The sequence below is a fragment of the Pristiophorus japonicus genome, chromosome 9 (assembly GCF_044704955.1).
Source record: "Pristiophorus japonicus isolate sPriJap1 chromosome 9, sPriJap1.hap1, whole genome shotgun sequence".
Lineage (NCBI taxonomy): Eukaryota > Metazoa > Chordata > Chondrichthyes > Pristiophoridae > Pristiophorus > Pristiophorus japonicus.
In genome coordinates, this window is record NC_091985.1 from 200,926,704 (window position 1) to 200,943,981 (window position 17,278).

The window sequence follows — 17,278 nt, forward strand, 5'->3', positions numbered from 1 at the left end:
GAGGGTTTCTGCCTCCACCAGCCGTTCAGGTAGTGAGATCCAGACATCCAGCCCCCTCTGGGTGAAAAAATGCCTCTTCAACTCCCCTCTAACCCTTCTACCAATTACTTTAAATCTATGCCCCCTGGTTATTGGCCTCTCTGCCAAAGTAAACGGGTCCTTCATATCCACTCTATCTAGGGCCCTCATAATTTTATACACTTCAATTAAGTCTCCCCTCAGCCTCCTCTCTTTGAAAGAAAACAACACCAGCCTATCCAATCCTTCCTCACAGCTAAAATTCCTCATTCCTGGAAACATCCTCGTAAATCTCCTCTGCACCCTGTCTAGTGCAAGTCTGCTTTGAGCTTAGTGTGCTATTACTGCTTTTAAGTTTGCCGACATACCAACATGACATATTCATCACATTCCCGGAAAATGAAGCACTGCTGGCTCAGGATTGGGCTGTTTGTCCAACTACTGGCCAGCAGCTATGGGCAAAACTGTTACGGTGGATAAAAGCACGTGTACAGCCTGCATTTGGTCTAAAGAAACAGCAGGGAGAAGACTTGGGAAAGAAACTGTTTTAGTTGTGAAAGTGAACAAAGTTCTTGGCAAAAAACCTAATATAAGATTTTAAGAACTTTTATTTATTAAATATTTTAGTGGTTTTGGAACTCAAAGAGAGGAATTGGGCTGTTGTGAGGAGTGTAGGCATTTACCAGAGGAAATTTTGCTGCGGACAAGGTAATTACTTTATTCAATTAGATTTCATTATTTTTAAAATTGCAAATGACTATGAAAACAATTTTTTTTCACATTTATTAATGTTTAAATCTGCAGCCTACACAGAATGCACGGAAATATTGTTTTATTTTGGAATTTGGAAAGAGTGGGAATTCGTAGAAGCGGGGAAGGAGTTGCTGCTTTTTTCCTATATTACTTGTAGTGCTTTGTGTTACGCGAAAATATTTAATTTCATTGCCCGTAACTTAATCTAGATCAGGACATCAGGGAGGGGGAGAGTTACCTGGACAATTTGATTCTGGAGGCAATCACACCCCTTAGGTTAGGTAGTGGTAGAGGCCTGTTTATTGGTCAGGGACAGCAGATTGCGACTGCAACTCAGGCAGGTAAAGGGACACCAGGGTTAGTGCTGGAGCAGCCTCGTCATTTATCCTTATCCAACAGGTATGAGGTTCTTGCTACCTGTATGGATCAAGGAAAAGCTTGCAGGATGGATGAGCAAGGTGACCATGGCACCATGTTGTAGGAGGCCTTTCAAGTGTGGGGGGAGTGGAGTGAAAAAGAATATAGTTGTGGTAGGGGACAGTATAGTCAGAGGGATAGATACTGTTCTCTGCAGCCGATCGGGAATTCCGTAGGTTGTGTTGCCTGCCTGGTGCCAGGGTTAAAGACATCTCCTCGTGGCTGGAGAAGAACTTGGAGTGGGAAGGGAAGGATCCAGTTGTTGTGGTCCACGTAAGAACCAACGACATAGGTAGAACCAGGAATGAGGTTTTGCTGAGAGAGTTTGAGGAATTGGGGTCCAAATTAAAAATCAGAACCTCAAAGATATTAATTTCTGGATAGTTACCTGAGCCACGCGCCAATTGGCATAGGGTTAAGCAGATTAAGGTTTTAATGCATGGCCCGTGATGTGGGAGGCAGTGCTGGGAAAAGAGGGTGCTATTCCGTTGGGACTGGCTGCACATAAACCGGGCTGCAACCACTGTCCTAGCTAACCAAATAACTAGGGCAGTGGACAGGGTTTTAAACTAATGAAGGGGAGGGGGTGGGAGGATTGAGGAAAGAGTAAATTTAAAAGGAACAAGAGAAATGTCTAGTCTCTGGGTCAGGAAGGGGCAGAGAGAGTAACGCAGGTAATAGAGCATGAGTGACTAAGGTGACATCAGGCAAAAAAAATTAAAAGTTAAAGCTAAAGGCACTATATCTCAATGCACGAAGCATTCGCAACAAAAATAGATGAATTATTAGCACAGATAAAAATTACTAGGTTTGATCTGACAGTCATTATGGAGACGTGGTTGCAAATTGACCATGGTTGGGTACTAAACATTCAGGATACTTAACTTTCAGAACAGATCGGCATAATGGAAAAGGAGGAGGTGTAGCCCTGATAATAAAGATGGGATGAAGACAGTAGAGTGAAAGGATCTTAGCTCCGAAAATGAAGAAGTAGAATCAGTTTTCATGAAGCTAAGAAACAGCAAGGGGCAGAACACATTGGTGGGAGCTGTTTATTGGCCCCCAAACAGCAGCTGGAATGTAGGGCAGAGTATAAATCAGGAAATTAGAGACGCATTTAACAAGTATAATACAGTAATCACGAAGGACTTTAATTACATATAAACTTGGCACATCAAATTTGAAATCATAATGTGGAGGACGAATTCATGGATTTTTTACAAAACAGTTTTCTAGATCAGTATGTTGAGGAACCAACCAGCGAACAGGCTATTTCCGATACGTTTCATGCAATGAGAAATGGTTAATTAATAACCTTGTAGTGAAAGGGCCCTTAGGGAAGAGTGACCATAATAAAATATAATTTAATATTAAGTTTGAAATTGATTTAGATAAATCCAAAACTAGAGTCTTAAATCTAAACAAAGCAAACTACGTAGGTATAATGGGTGAGTTGGCTAAAGTAGAGTGGGAAACTACATTAAAAAGGTATGATGGTACACAGCAATGGATATCATTTAAATAATTAATATGTAACTTACAACAAATATACATTCCTTTAAGGCAAATAAAAACACAGGACAAGTGGTCCACCTGTGACTAACATGAGAACTTAAAGATACTATGAGACCAAAGAAAGAAGCTTATAATGTTATAAAAAAGAGCAGAAAGGCTGAGGTTTGGGAGGACTTTATAATTCAGCAAAGGAAGACCAAGGAATTGTTAAAAAAAGGGAATATATAATATGAGAGTAAACTAGTGAAGACATAAAAACAGATTATAAAAGCAACTATATATATATGTATAAAGGAAAAGATTAGCGAATGTAAATGCGGATCCCCTACAGGCTGAGACAGGAGAAATTATATTGGTGAGTAAGGCAATGGCAGAGAAATTAAACAAATACTTTGTGTCTGTCTTCATGGAAGAAGATACAAAAATCATTCTGGAAATAATGGAAAAAGAAGGGTCTAGCGAGAATGAGGAACTGAAAAAAATTAGTATTAGTAAAAGAATAGTACTGGAGAATTTAATGGGACCGAAAGCCTATAACTTCCCTAGATTAGATGGCATACATCAAAGAAAGAGATTTATAGTGGATGCACTGGTTGTCATCTTCCAAACTTCCATAGATTCAATACGGTTCCTATATTGTCAAAGATAGCAAATGTAACCAAACTATGCAACAATACGAGAGAAAACAGGGAATTACAGACCTGCTAGCCTAACATAAGTAGTAGGGGAAATGCAAGAGTATTATTAAGGATGCGGTAAAGGGGAATTAAAAATAATAATAGGATTGGGCAGAGTAAACACGGATTTATGAAAGAGAAATCATGTTTAGAAAATCTGTTAAGAGTTCTTTGAGGTTGTAACTAGCAGAATAGATATGGGGGAACCAGTCGATGTGGTGTATTAGAATTTTCAGTCGGCATTCGATAAGGTGCCGCACAAGAGGTTATTAAACAAAATTAGGCATCATGGGATTGTGCATAATATACTATCATGGATTGAGAATTGGTTAATGAACAGAAAACAGCGAGTAGGAATAAATGGGTCATTTTCGGTTTGGCAGGCTGTAACTAGTGGGGGTGCCTTGGGTGTTAGCTCTTCACAATCTGTATCAATGATTTGGTTGAGGTGACCAAATGTAAGATATCCAAAATTGCTAATGATACAAAGCTAGGTGGGAATGTAAGTTTTGAGGAGGATGCAAAGAGGCTTCAAGGGGATATAGACAGGCTGAGTGGACAAAAACATGGCAAATGGAATATAATGTGGAGAACTATGAAGTTATCGACTTTGGTAGGAAAAATAGAAAAGCAGAGTATTTTTTTTAATGGTGATAGATTGGAAAATTTTGGTGTTCAGCGTGACCTGGGTGTCTTTGTACACGGATCACTGAAAGTTAACATGCAGGTACAGCAATCAATTAAGAAAGCAAATGGCTTTTATTACAAGAGGATTTGAATATATGAGTAAAGATTAAATACTGCAATTATATAGAGTCCTGCTCAGACAAAACCTGGAGTATTGTGTACAGTTTTGTTCTCCTTACCTAAGGAAGGATATACTTGCCACAGATGGAGTGCAATGAAGGTTCACCAGATTGATTCGTGGGATGGAGAATTGTTTTATGATGAGAGATTCAGTAGAGTATGCCTATGTTCTCTAGAGTTTAGAAGAATGAGAGGTGATCTCATTAAAACATACAAAATTCTTACAAGGTAAATGCAGGGAGGATGTTTCCCTAGAATCAGGGGTCACAGTCTCAGAATAAGGGCTCGACCATTTAGAACTGAGATGAGGAGAAATTTCTTCACTTAGACTGTGGTATTTCCTTGGAATTCTCTACCCCAAAGGACTGTGTAGGTTCAGTCGTTGAGTATATTCAAGACAGAGATCGATAGATGTTTAGATATTAAGGGAATCAAGGGATATGCGGATAGTTCAGGAGTGGCGTTGAGGTAGAATATTAGCCATGATCTTATTGAATAGTGGAACAGGCTCGAGAGGCTGAATGGCCTATTCCTGCTCCTATTTCTTGTTCTTATGTTCTTATTATGACAGAATATATTAATATTTTAACTGCTAAAATATTTTATGCTATTTAAAATCTTTATATGTAACGTAAAATATTAAAGTCCCCCAAATTCCTCTCCGGTGGTGATATTTATCAAACAGGCGGCTGATCCAATGACACTCGTTTTCACATCCACCCGAAATTAATTTCTAACGACTCACTTGATTAATGTGACTTTTATAACTCTTTCCAATTGTTTCCTATATGCATTTCATCTATTTAAAGAGGAGGCCTATAAGGGTAACACAGCCTCTTGAGAATTTTGCCTCGATCTTTTTTGTGATTCTGACACACAGAGTCGAATGCGCCAGGGAACAAATAAGAGGATTGAGGAACCATGACCGCCATCTGATCAGGAGGAACTACCACCCACCCAGAAAGTGTACAATGAGAGGCTGCCTTTTGAAATGCTGTCAGAGATTTTGTGTATGAGGAGGCAGCACTTCAGCAAAGAGGAAATTGGCCGACTATGTGATGTGTTAAAGGCCTTTTCAGTGTTCACGAAGGTAACCACAGCACTGAACATCTTTGCAGGCAGGTCATTTTGGTCAGGTGCCGGTGACATTTCAAACATCACTCAGAGTGCTGCGGGGGCCTACATTCACCAGGTTATAGATGCCATAGTCCGTAGGACCTCTGAGGTCACAGACTTAGACTTATCCACTCTGCAGCAAAAGGAAAATATCCTGGCATTTTATAGGATTGCTGCCTTCCCTAAAGTGATTGGGGCCGTCAATGCAACCCATGTTACATTGAAGGCACCAATTGATACACCTGTGACATACATCAACTCGAAGTGGTTTAATTCGTAAAATGTAATGATCGTCCCTGATGCCCGATTGAGGATCCTCAATAGGAATGCAGATCACACGGGAAGTGCTGTCCTGCGAAAATGTCAATGATTGTGGTGGCCTGTTTCACGTTGCACAACTTGGCCCTGCGGGAAGGACTGACCCTTAACCCTGCAGACGAGTTCCCTGATGAAATGGAGGCCATGGAAAATTTCAACATTGATGTCCCTGTGGTGAGGTCTAATGGGGAGGAGCCAAGTGCGACTGAAACCCAATCTGCCAGGGAACAGCTGGTAGCCAATACATTTACGAGGTGATGATAGTGTTGCCTCCTACCTCCCCATCCCCCACAAAGGCACGGAAAACACACACAATTTAAAGTGGAACAGTGAATTTTTATTGCAGCAGCAAGGACTTTTGATGCACTTTTTTGATGTACTTAGTCTTTAAATTTGTAATATTAAATTGGATGATAGAAAATGTAAATAGTTTAAAGTGATTTTTTTGGTTTCTTTAGTGCAAGAAAGACTTTACATTCAAGATATAAACCTGCTTTTTTCTACTTTTTAATCTGTTTTAATGTTAAATTGGATGTTAATCAAAACAGTTAAAAACTTTCAAGTGAATACAGACTATATATATGAAAAGAAATGGGTAATTGCACTATCAGTCATAAATATAAATTTCACGACATAACACATCACCGACAATTAAATAATAGCAAACATTTAAAAGGTAACAGAACAACCTCCCCCCACCCCCCACCTCCCTTGCATGCATGTCCGAGGATCGAAGGAGGTGGATTTGCACATTGGCTTCCTCTTGCTCCAAATTGAAAACAGAATTAGTAAGCAAATTTCAGTTCTTGCTTCAGAGACTAGCTGCCTGCTTTGGAGACAGGTTACAGTTCACTAATTCAAATTTCACAACTGATATCTGTGGAGTACCGATTAGAGATGTTTACATGCACAACGGACTCTGACCGTGTCCAAAGCAATTAAATTTTTCGATTAGTTCAGATGCCTGTATGGGAGTAAAAGTTTGTACTACCCGAATAGCTCGCTATTTTTGCTGCGCAGTCTGTGAGCTCAGCACATGCTGGGTTCAAAGTTAAAACAGCTTTGTGCTGAGTATGGGTTGTAAATTGGCTGAGAGGATTTGGGGGACAGAATGTCTTCAGAGCAAAGGTAATAGTAGGAGCGTTATTCAGCCACATCTGAATGTGCCAACCTGGTAACTCGTTTTGGGGAGGGGAAGGTTTTATTGAGGCAGCACGTCAACTGGAAGAGTTGAGAGCCTGATTGTTTAGTTTATGTTGTTATTCTATGGCATTTGTATGGACCTTTGATGTCATCAAAGAGAAAGTTAGTATAAGAAATGTAATGAAACGCTATTTAGCTGCTCACACTGGAATCACAGACAATGTGGGTCTCAGCAGCTATCATACTGGTTTTGTGCAGTATTACAAGACCTCGTGCATTCATACTGGTTGTGGATAGTATGAGGTTTCTATAAAGACCTGATCCTGCATTACTACAACTGAGGGTGTGTGTAATCTGATATTTAAAGCAACAAAATGAGAAAGAATAATTAAAAAGTCCCACAGCTTGTATAGTCAAATCACTTCACAACAGCTATGAACAAAACATGTTTTAGAATAGTAAAGTTAAATGTTACCAACTTTTGCATTTGACATTTATAATAACTGTACAATTGTTTTGGGGCAGCATAGTTAGCACTAACAGCCTGTGCAACTTCTGTCCAAGCTAACAATCATCCTTTGTGTGGGGCTCTGGACTTCATGGTCCCAATGAGCCACAGGCACTTTGGCTCAACCTCATTGAGGAATGTATTCATGTAAGCTGCTTCCATTTCCCTTTTGTATTTAATTAAAGTTAATTCAAGTTGATAAACTAGTCTTTAATACTCTTTAAATGCTCTAAATCTCTTTAAAAGTAATTAAAACACTGTAAGTACTTTAAATCTCTAAATAAGTCTTAAACATTTTCTAAAAGTTTTCAGAAGTTTTTTAAACTTATAAAAATGTTAAACTTACCTTGAAGAAATACAGCTGATTTCAATGCGCGCTCCTCTCCTTCTGCCCTCTTGTGCATCCCTGATTATAATAGTTGCCATGCCGAATGTTGCCTGGGCCCAGAGTCCTGGAATTGCCTCCCTAAACCTCTCCATGCCTCTCTACCTCTCTTTCCTCCTGGAAAATGCTGCTTAAAACCTACCTCTTTGAACAAGCTTTTGGACATTGGTCTCAAATTCTTTGCCTTAGAATATTCCTGTGAAGCACATTGGGTCATCAAACTAGGTTAAAAGGTGCTATATAGATGCAACTTTTGTTCTTGTTATTGAAGATGCAGCAGACTGAAAACTTTTGGGGCATGGCAGATACGAGTATTGACAGGTCTTATCAGCGGGTATTCACTTCTGCTTTTGTTACAAAGGAATTAGAGTATAAGAGTAAAGTCATACATCTGTCGTTGGGAAAATGCTGGAGTCCATTATTAAGGAAACAGTAGCGGGACATTTGGAAAAGCATAATTCAAACAAGCAGCGTCAGCATGGTTTTATGAAAGGGAAATCATGTTTGTCAAATTTGCTGGCATTCTTTGAGGATGTAACAAACAGTGTGGATAAGGGGGAAACAGTGGATGTATTGGATTTGGATTTCCAGAAGACATTCGATAAGGTGCCACATAAAAGGTTACTGCACAGGATAAAAATTCATGGGTATGGGGGTAATATAATAGCATGGATAGAGGATTGGCTAACTAACAGACAACATAGAGTCAGGGTAAATGGGTCATTTTCTGGTTGGCACACAGTGACCAGTGGGGTGCCGCAGGGATTGGTGTTGGGTCCTCAACTATTTACAATCAATATTAAGGACTTGGATGAAGGGACTGAGTGTAATGTAGCCATGTTTGCTGATGATGTAAAGCTGGGTGGGAAAGCAACTTGTGAGCCGGACACACACGATCTGCAAAGGGAAAATAGGCAGGCTAAGTGAGTGGGCAAAACATTAGCAGATGGAGAATAATGTGGGAAAATGTGAGGTTATCCACTTTGGCAGAAAAAATTGCAAAGCAAATTATAATTTAAATGGAGAAAAATTGCAAAGTGTTGTATTACAGCGGGATTTGGAAGCCCTTGTGCGTGAAGCACAAAAAGTTAGTATGCAGGTACAGCAAGCAATCAGGAAGGCAAATGGAATGTTGGCTTTTATTGCAAGGGGGTAGAGAATAAAAACAGAAAAGTCCTGCTACAACTGTTCAGGTTATTGGTGAGGCAACACCTAGAGTACTGCATACAGTTTTGATCTCCATATTTAAGGAACAATGGAATTGCAGTGGAGGCTGTTCAGAGACGGTTCACTCAGTTGATTCCGGAGAAGAGGGGCTTCACTTGTAAAGATAGGTTGAGTAAGTTGGGCCGATACACATTGGAGTGCAGAAGAATGAGAGGTGATCTTATTGAAACAAATAAGATAATGAGGGGGCTCGACAAGATGGATGCAGCAAGGATATTTCCCCTCATGGAGGAAATTAAAACTAGGGGGCATAGTCTCAGAATAAGGGGCCACACATTTAAAACTGAGATGAGAAGGAATTTCTTCTTTCAGAGGGTTGTAAATCTATGAAATTCTCTGCCCCAGAGAGCTGTGGAACCTGGGTCATTGAATGTATTTAAGGTGGAGATATACAGATTATTTAGTGATAAGGGAATTAAGGGTTATGGGGAGTGGGCAGGGAGGTGTTGTTGAGTCCATGATCAGATCAGCCATGATCTTATTAAATGACGGAGCAAGCTCGAAGGGCCAGGAGGCCTACTCCTGCTCCTATTTCTTATGTTCTTATGTTCTCATGTTCTAATAATATGGTGCATTGGTGAGGCCACACTTGGAATTCTTAGTACAGTTTTCATCTCCTTACTTAAGGAAATACGTACTTGCCTGTTCGGAAGTGCAACGAAGGTTCACTAGATTGGTTCCTGCGATGAGTGGATTTAGCTATGAGAAGCAATTGAGCAGACTAGGCCTATATTCCCCATATTTTAGAAGTATGAGAGGTGATCTAATTGAAATATATGAAATTCTGAAGTGGCTTGTCAGAATTAAAACTGAGAAATTGTCCCCCCTGCCTGGGAAATCATAGAATCATATAAACCTACAGTACAGAAGGAGGCCATTTATCCCATCGTGTTCGTGCTGACCCAACAAAGAGCTATCCAGCCTAAAAGGCTCTTCATCCGTCGGCTTTTAGATTATGGCACATCAAGTGCATAGCCGAGTAAGTTTTAGATGCTATGAGGTTTTCTGCCCCTGGCACCCATTCAGGCAGTGAGTTCCAGACCCCTACCACCCTCTGGGTGAAAGACTTTCTCCAAATCCCGTCCATACCTCCTACCACTTACTTTAAATCTGATTAAAGTAGTTGATAGGGTCGATAGAGAGACACTATTTCCTTTGGTGGGGAGTCCAGAATAAGGGGGTATTAACTTAAAATTAGAAATAGGCTGTTGAGGGGTGCTGTCAGGAAGAACATCGTCTCAACAAATGGTGAAACTTTGAATCTCTCTCCCCCTAATACTGAGGCTGAGTTCAATTGAAAATATCAAAGTTGAGTTTGATCATTTTTTGTTAGGCATGGAATTAAGGGTTATGGAAACAATGCGGTTAGATGCATTCTACTCTGTGTATCAGTCAGTACCACAGGCAGTTAGATTATCCAACAACACAAGGCATGAATGCAAACTGGGCCTTTCCTGCTCTGTGTGCAGCTCAATACCACTGTGACTAGGAGGAACTAACCCAATATAGGCGGAGGTTCGAAATGTTGCCCTCCCAGCACTGTACGTGGTTCAGTAGCACGCCTGGTGAGCTGAGCTCTGGATGGAACCTGGACACTTCCTTATCAGTGTGAAGCTCAGTAGCACACTGGATCAAAAAAAGTTAAATGAAGACAGACTGGTGATGGAAGCTGGGCCCTCTCTATTCTATATGTGGCTCAGTAGCGCAGAGGTTGGACCAACTAACTCAGCACAGGCTGGGAGTGGAATCAGTGTCTTGCTCAATGTGTGTGGCTCCTTAACAGATTCAACACAGAGAGTAATTGAAGCCTGGGCCCTTCCTGCTCCACCAGGGCTTAATACCACACTGGTTGTAATTAGTTAACAGCACGTGGCAGGGATGGAACCAGTGTACTTCCTGCTCTGTGTGAGGCTCAGTACAGCAGGGAGCGAGAGCAGTGAAGAGCACCTAGCTCAAATCGATCTTGGGCCCTTGGTGCTCTGTGTGGAACTCGGTGCTACTCCGCGGGGAGGGGAGCGATATATCAGCAACTGTGGAGGTTAGAATCTGGGGCCCCCAGCTCCATATGGAGTAAATACCATACCAGATGAGCTGAACGAACAAACGATTCCGTTACCAAGGTGACCATGTCTGTCCACAGTATTCAGTGGAAAAGGGGATTAAATCTCACCGAGGATAATGAGCAGCCACCCACCAGTCTCTACACTTTATTGCCCAGTGATCACCTCATCGTCACACAGAAGCTCCCGATATTTACTTCCAGTGTGGATAACTTGTGTAAGTGATATTACAAATAAAATTGTAGGGCTGAAAGAGGAGTTGGGTGAGTGGGTTTGGAGAGAAGGGTGAAAGAGGAGTTAGGGTGATGAGTTAGAGAGTAGGGGTGAAGAAAGTGTTGGGGCGAGGGGTTTGGTGAGTAGGGGTGAAGGAGATGTTGGGGTGAGGGTGTGAGAGGAATGGAGTGATAGAGGAGTTGGTGTCATGGGTTAGAGAGTAGGGGTGAAAGATTAATAGGGGAGGGGGTGTTGGAGAGCAGGGGTGAATGAGGTGTATGAGTGAGGGGGATTTACTGCCCATTATCGCCTCTGTTGAACTATGATGGGGTTTATTTTTCCTTTAAACTGTTTTGTATCGTGTGTTTCACTGAAGTTAGAAGTGGGGCTGCAGTTCCTTCCAGGCACTGACTGTTTGTGGTGAATTAATGTGGGTAGTGTTAATTTGGAATAGATTTGTGTGGGATCATTCTGTGCTGAATGCGTTGCTGGGCTGCGGGTTTTCCCTCAGTCCCAGGTATGAGATACTGTTGACACCAAATCCAGGATCCACTTACATTGTGACACCAAATCCCGGGACCGCTTACACTGAGGCAACAAATCCAGGGACACATACTGTAACACCAAATCCAGGGACCAGTTACAATGAGACATCAAATCCAGGATTAATTACATCCTCACACCAATTGAGGGATTACTAATACCGTAACAACAAATCCAGGGAGCAGTAACACCGAGGCATCAAATCTAGGGACCACTTACACTGATACTTCAAAATTACATCGGATATAAGGCACAGAAATGGACCATTCGAATGAACCAGTCCATGCTGGTGTTTATGCTGTGCTCGGGAATGAGAGAGCCTCAGTATGGGGAATGTCATGCCGGTGAAAGCAGCTCTAGTTAGGGCAAAGGGTGGGTAATGAATGAAGATATGATGGTGGAATCAGATGGTGACTGGTGGGGCCTGGTGACAGATTATTGTCAGAAGCCCTTTTCAGGCAGGCTGATGATTAGATGTAATCATTACAACAATTGTATCCATCTGTTCTTGTCCCAAAATCCCCAAATCTAATGTCACTAATTTATTTTTCTGTGAGAAATGTAGAGATGTGAAAGAAGGGAGGAAATTAGGTTTGCGAAGTAAAGAAGATTCGTGAATGAACACATTGTGAGCTGTTTTGTGACTTGTCTTTGAGAGGTTATAAACATGAAATGGACAAGGGCACGTCCAGTGACACTTATATTGCCAATTGTGCTTTCTAAGTTAATCACTATATCCTAACCCAAATATCCTATTGACTACTCCAACCACTAATCCCAATCCTAAAAAATAACCACAAACCACAACCACTAAACCCTAAACCTACATCTAAACCCAGCCCTTATCAAGGCTGAGAACATAAGAAATAGGAGCAGAAGTAGGCCATCTGGCCCCTTGAGCCTGCTCCGCCATTCAATAATATCATGGATGACCTGATCTTGGCCTCAATTCCACTTCCCTGCTCTCTCCCCATTACCCTTGACTCCCCTATCTTTCAAAAATCAGTCTATCTCCAACTTAAATATATTCAATGATCCAGCCTCCGCTGCTCTCTGGGGCAGAGAATTTCAAAAAATCACGACCCTCAGAGGAAATTCCTCTTCATTTCTATTTTAAATGGGCGAACCCTTATTCTCAGACTATGCCACCTAGTTCTAGATTCCTCCAAGAGGAAACAGAGATGAGTGGAGGAGCTAAAGATAAAGGAAATATTTGAATAATTATTTTGATGCAAGAAATACTGCAAGGCATGTTAGTAATAAATAATTATAATCAGCTAACCTATCAAAATGAGAAAAGACAATTACAAAGATCAGAACAGTGCGGAGTTCTACTAACTACATTCAAAAATCTGTAAAAAAATACTGAAAATGAACAGATTTCCAATCTTAAGCAAGGAAGTTCTTTCAAATGTTGGTTAAAAGGTCTGTCAAATGAGTGTAAAGTGAGACACTCCGGTTCGGTTGATGACACCCACAAGCCGTATACTGAAATGAAAAAAGCTTTGGATTTGATGTGGGAAAAGATGAACTGCGTGAGAAGTGAAATAATCTAGAGTAAGAAAAGGCCCAAAATGGAAGGGAATGGAACATTAATTAGTCTCCTCTTATTATGGAGAAATCAAATATTCGACACAGGGTGCTTGAAACAAGCTGATTTATTCAATATTTACAGAGAACATTAATCTCCAGCGCAGGTATAGGGGTTATGAAGAGCAGCCGAAACAAAGTCTAACTGCCAGAATGAACATGGTTCAGTGCCCAATGCAATCATAGTCATCATCATAGGCAGTCCCTCAAAGCGAGGATCACTTGCTTCCACGCCAAAATGTTCACAATTGTTTCAATAAAGGACCTAATATTCCAGATCCCGAACTGCATCTTGGAGGGTGGAAGATGCCTGTGCTTGGATTTTTGTAAGGTGTGGTGGTCATTGCACACCAGCCACCAGACGGGCTTGACAGAGCTAGGTCTTAGTCCAGTGGCAAGGGTTAACCAAGACGATTGGAGACCAGCTCTGCTGCACGGACCGAGCGCGCACACAGAACAGGGTGGGCTGGCTTGTGCTGCCCCTGGGCCTTCGTCTCTCCTGGGCCCCGGTCACTTCCTTCTACAAACTCTTGCTCCTTCGCCCCTCCTGCTGTGCCTGCCCACACTGCAATCAGCGACCTGACTTCACAGCCGTCACCCTCCTGCAGTGGTATGCTGCCGCATGCTGCTCCCTCTGATGGCCCCGGCCTGCTGATGGTCTTGCAGGCCGCGACCGCGCCGATTTCCTGGCCGGGCCGCCACACTCTGCTCCCTCTAATGCAGCCTTTCAATCACAATAAATCCTCCTCGATTCACTAACATGGCCTTTCAATGGCGGTGTATTTACCCAGCATTCGCGGCGACGGAGAATGTGCCGAACCCAGATTACAGGGGCCCAGTGCGCAGGCGCGCGATCTGGCTGTGTTTGGGCATGCGCGGTGCGTGTAATGGTGGAGTGCACATGGTAAACATCTGCTGCGCAAAAGAGCCGTTTTCAGCGGGGAGCCGGGAAGGCTTCTACTCAACTGGTTCCCGCCGGAAGCCCGGAATAATAACCCGAATGTCGGCGACTGCAGCGTCGAGGCTTTCTCCTGGTCACAGGCCCAGGGTAACGGCGGCCATCTTTATACAGGAAGGCAAGGTCAGCGCTCCGCCACCTTGTTCAATGAGCAGCAAAACGCATGCGCGGCCATCTTGGTGGAGGAGCAACATGAGGTGCGGTCAGTGTCTGTTTCCAACCGGTCCTCCTGGGTAAAGCAACAACTTGTTTATTTTATTCTCACTCAAAACCTCGGATTTCTCACTATCTCTCCTAAAGACGCTGCTCAGTGCTAAGCTTACGGTTTACGTCCCAGACAATTGTAACAGGAAAGCCCCAGAGCTGTTCACTGCCAGGGTTAGAAACCCTGTGAACAGTCCCAGGGGTATTATCTCATAATAACATAAGAAATAGGAGCAGAAGTAGGACATTTGGCCCCTGGAGCCTGCTCCGCCATTCAATAAGATCATGGCTGATCTGATCATGGACTCAGCTCCACTTCCCTGCACACTCCTCTTTATTCCCTTATCGCTCAAAAATCTGTCTACCTCTGCCTTAAATATATTCAATGATCCAGCCTCCACAACTCTCTGGGGCAGAGAATTCCACAGATTCAAAACCCTCTGAGTGAAGAAATTTCTCTTCATCTCAGTTTTAGACTATGCCCCCTAGTTTTAGTTTACCCTATGAGTGGAAATATCCTCCCTGCATCCACCTTTTCGATCCCCCTCATTATTTTATATGTTTCGATAAGATCACCTCTCATTCTTCTGAACTCCAATGTGTATAGGCCCAACCTATCCTCATAAGACAACCCCTTCATCTCTGGAATCAACCTCTGAACAGCCCCAATACAAGTATATCCTTCCTTAAATACGGAGACCAAAACTGCACGCAATACTCCAGGTGTGGCCTCACCAATACCCTGTACAGTTGTAGCAGCACTTCTTTGCTTTTATACTCTATCCTATCCCCCCCCCCCCGCCCCCCTTGCAATAAAGGCCAACATTCCATTTGCCTTCCTGATTCCTTGCTGTACCTGCATACTAACTCTTTGTGTTTTATGCACAAGGATCTTTAGGTGTGTCTGTACTGTGGCACTTTGCAATTTTTCTCCATTTATATTATAATTTGCTTTTCTATTATTTCTGCCAAAGTGGATAACCTCACATTTTCCCACATTATACTACATCTGCCAAATTTTTGCCCACTCACTTAACCTGTCTATATCCGTTTGCAGATTTTTTGCGTCCTCACAATTTGCTTTCCTACCCATCTTTGTATCATCAGCAAACTTGGCTACATTAAACTCGGTCCTTTCATTCAAGTCATTAATAATAGATTGTAAATAGTTGAGGACCCAGCACCGATCCCTGTGGCACCAATCGGAAAGTGACACATTTATCCCGACTCTCTGTTTTCTGTCAGTTAACCAATCCTCTATCCATGCTAATATATTACTCCCAACGTCGTGAAATTTTATCTTGTGCAGTAACTTCTTATGTGGCACCTTCTGGAAATCCAAATACACTACATCCACTAGTTCCCCCTTATCCACCCCACTTGTTACATCCTCAAAGAACTCCAGAAAATTTGTCAAACATGATTTCCCTTTCATAAAACCATGCTGAATCTGCTTGATTGAATCATGCTTTTCCAAATGTTGCGCTACTGCTTCTTTGATAATGGACTCCAGCATTTTCCCAACGACAGATGTTAGGCTAAATGGTCTATAGTTTCCTGCTTATTGTCTGTCTCCTTTTTCAAATAGAGCTTTTACATTTGCGGTTTTCCAATCTGCTAGGACCACCTCAGAAGCCAGGGAATTTTGTTAGGTTACAATCAATGCATCCACTATCTCTACAGTCACTTCTCTTAAGAATATAGGATATAAGCCATCAGGTCCAGGTGACTTGTCGGCCTTTAGTCCCATTATTTTATCAAGTACTGCTTCATTAGTTCCTCTCTCCCTATAGCCCCTTGATTATCCACTTCGGTATTACTCTGTGACCGAGTGTTTTACACTAATTAAACTGATCTCGGACTGTTTCTGTCAGATATTAACTCTTGCACGGTCCCAGCAAACACTCCCACTCCCTCGTCCCTCCGATGTTTCTGCAGGATTGCTTTGTGAAGACGTGCTCATGGAGAGAAACACCCTGCACAGAATGATCCCAAATTGAGCATCTCCAAGGGACAGGATACCCAGCTTTAATCATTCTCTGTCCTTTCCGCCCAGGCCCAGTTCCTTTGCTCAGATTCTGATAAAAGTAAATTGGGAAAAGTGCACTTTGATTTTTACAGGCTGTATTAGTGCAGCGAGCTGCGCATGCGCAGTTCAGCCCCGCCCCCTGTGTCGATTTCCAGTGAGCAGAAGAGCGCATGCGCCCTCCCTTCCCCCAGCCCTGCCTGTGAGCGCCATTCACTCAGTGAGCGGAAGCAGATGGTTTAAACAGCCGGGAATGGAGACACCGTGGCCCCGGGGTAAGGCAGCGAGCAGCAGCCTCCTTACAGCAGCACATTGCTTTGGGAGTGTGTCTGCAGATGGGCTCAGAGATCGGCACTGAGTCCGGGGGAAGTTCAGGGGGAGTCGGGGGCTGTGTGTAACAGGCGGAGTGGAGCAAGAACTGGTCTCAGTGCGTGGAGTGAGTGGGGGAAGGGAGAGGCCATTCTCGGGCTGTGTTTACGGTGTAAGGTAACAGAAAGTAAATCACCTCGCTCTTTCAAATCATTGCTGCTTTCTTTCCCCAAATCAGTAGTGAATGTTACTGATTCAGTTCCTATCTCACCGTGTCTGTTGTTCTTGGACAGTGAGCAGTGGAAACACAGCCTGACAGTGAGGATGTGAGGAGTGTCACAATGTGCATCTATTGCAGACATCAGGAGAGGAGTGTGGGAGAAGATATTTTAAAGTCGGGTTATATTGTTTCGGTGTGTTGAGTTCTCCAGAACAATGTTGCGGGTGATCGAGAGATATATTGTCGCTCCCTCAGATACATCATATTCTCC

At 42.6% G+C, this 17,278-nt stretch overlaps 1 pseudogene; it reads left to right on the top strand.

The window, feature by feature from the left end:
• The first annotated feature begins 5,663 nt into the window (after positions 1–5,663).
• The window catches only part of LOC139274056 (zinc finger protein 154-like), a 71,453-nt pseudogene continuing 59,838 nt past the window's right edge, over positions 5,664–17,278 (top strand).